This window comes from Echinococcus granulosus, assembly GCF_000524195.1.
Source record: "Echinococcus granulosus chromosome Unknown EG_S00247, whole genome shotgun sequence".
Lineage (NCBI taxonomy): Eukaryota > Metazoa > Platyhelminthes > Cestoda > Cyclophyllidea > Taeniidae > Echinococcus > Echinococcus granulosus.
Genome location: NW_020170627.1, coordinates 17,873 through 20,751, shown reverse-complemented (window position 1 = coordinate 20,751; position 2,879 = coordinate 17,873).

Genomic DNA, 2,879 nt, shown 5'->3' with positions numbered 1-2,879 from the left:
AAATATTTAGCCGATATAACAAGCGCAATGCATTAAGTTCTTCATAATTACAATGACTATGTTTAAGGAACCATGATCGAGAGGTCCTTCTAACGTGGAAAGTGAGTCAAGCAGTTAAATCATTGTAGCCATCTTTTTAGAACAGAAAAAATTACAAATAAATTTAGTGAGTAACTGCAAGATTTTGTACCCATCAATCCCACTTCTCAATAATTAACTATCACCATCCCATTTGTGCCCAAAGCATTATGATATATTTTGGAATTGAGGGACGAGGGCCGCTGAGATAATAGCCTTCAGCACTGATTTATGTGCGAGGCCATTGCTTTACTACTCTTATTACTGTGCACTGCTATGAGATCTGGATGTGTGGATCTAAAGAGGAAAGTTGTAGTGACGGAGGCAACGATGATCCTGCAAGGCACAATCGATTTGTCTCCCTCATCTTCAGTTTAGGTAAACTAATGCCTTTTGTGGTACTTGTTTGAATGCGGTAATAATATGAATGTGTGGATGTCCCTCACAATTTAGAAATGACAAACGTGGCTGTTCTCCAAAGGATACCTTAAGACATTTAAACAAGCAACACCTGATGCTTTACGTGTCACATTACTTAACCCGGCAACCCTCAACTTCTCAACTGCTTCACAAGCAATGAGGTTGCTTTGATGAAAGAGAGGAGTGCTTATTATCCAGTCGGTGGTGTAGTGGTTTATCCAGTTAAGAAGATGTGCATAGCTCCTTAAATGCTGCTTTTGGAGTAAAATGGAGGTAGATCACCTCCTACACCGTTACTTAAGTGATGCTTCTAGGAGGGCGAATTCCTGCCTTCTTATTAAATCAGCAGACTTGGGTTCGATTAACATTTATAGGTAGTTCCACTGGTAGATTGAGATCCTACCTGTTAAAAAGACTCGCTTTCTATAAGACATTAAATGAATGTGCACCCATATATACACAGGAACGGATGTTATTCCTCATTTCGGCATTCTTCAAATGACCTTTTAAGAAGGCAGAATAAAAGATGGCAACAATGTACAAATAAGCAGAAGTAGAGGTAATGCACTACTTACAGCAAATGTGGAGTTAAGCGAAGTGAGCACATACACAAGTCAACAATAACGGAAAATTGTCCGAAATTTAACAAATTCTTAGTGCCACCTTTTTGAGCAATTCATAGCAATTTGAGCTGCAAAGTTACGACCAGATTGTGAACAACAAAATATCTCAATTCATTTGTTCGACAGCTAATACAACTGGCCTTACACCAGTGTGTCGCAAAAATGCTTTGAGTGAAGACAGTATGCATTCTAGGAAAGTTGCCTTTCAAAGTGATAGAAGACTTCTTTACGGAAGAACCTAAATTTTTCTCCCCCGAAGCATCCATAGTACCCCCGGGATAGTCAGATTAAATCCAATCTGCCTTGATCAATCGAAAGGGGATAAATAAAGCGCGATTTTCTAGCATTAATCGTAGTTTTTGTCTGGTTTCCTTGAAGTTAAAGAACTGTTATGGAATACGTTCTTGCAGTCTGGAATGTTTTTCACCTATTTTACATCTTTTTACTTCTCAAGTCTCAGTTGCCTTTTCCCACTTGTACGCTCTGATTACGATAGGGGAGGCCCATTGCTATGTTTAAATATTTTCTTTTGAAGGTGAATCCTGGATGCGTTACAAGATTACAGGAAAGGAGCCGGAATTATGAATAGGTCACAGTTAGAGCCCTATGTAAATTAAGGCTCGGGAAAAGTAAACTACGAAGCATTAGGTCGCAAGTGAATTATTTGTATTCTAAATTTTAGGCTCCTGACGATTATCCGTTTTTTCCTCTCCTACAGCCTCCCCTTCCTACACATCATAAATAAACATCATCGGGATGCACAGTAATAACGTTTTCAAAGAAGAGGTTTAGTTGAAAAATGACTTCAGTTTTCCATAGATCGCACTAACATCTCTCCTGCCTCATCCTGCATAGGTGCTGTTTTTTACCTCTGCATAAATTATAAGCTCCTAAGTGACGAGGATTTTTCCTCTCTAAGAAACACCTCATTATTCCCATTGACTGTCCAAATACGTAACTTAACTGCTCTCTTTCTGAAGTCACAGGATGATTTACACATTCGCTTTTTTCAATTTTCTTTTCATATCCCCTGATCTTTACATCATTTGGTAATAGACAATGCATAATCGTTGAAAAGGCATCAATTGGATGCAAGGCTTTTTTCTTGACTCGCAAAATATATACCTAAAGATGAATTCCCATCTGGTTTGCTTTGCCCTCATACATCGGCTTCTGAGATGGATCGTAGGCAAAAAATTGCAGCAGCATTTGATTTCTCCGTTCCGGATTTTTAGGTCCAGTGAATACCGTATACTTGCCAACCTGCCTACTTCTTAATTATCACCTTCCCAATAGCAGCAGATATTTTTTGGTTAGAAACTCATGATATTTACCAGTAAACTTAAACAAGCTAGTTGATACCATTGCCTTTGCCTCACCAATATTTCTCTCATCAGGCTTCGCCATGCTCCATAGCATACCTTATTTCCTGGAAAGTGCTCAGTAAGCCTGTTACTTGTCTAGCTCTTAACGGTCCCCCAAAAATAGTCTAATCTTTTGAGTACTAGTTTCAATGTGTTAGCCCATTAATTCCCTTTGTTTTTAGCCCAGCAGATTCTTTTGCCTCCATTTGCAATATAGACGATTAATTGGCACTTATATTGATTACGCTAGCCCACTTAGCCTTTTATATCATAAAATTGTATAAAAATATTTGTGGGAAATAGACTAAGGTTAACTCGTAGCTTTCTTCTTTCTTCGCATTGATTCAGACGAGAGTTTAATGGAAGTCACTTTCGGTAGCTTGCATGTCCAAAG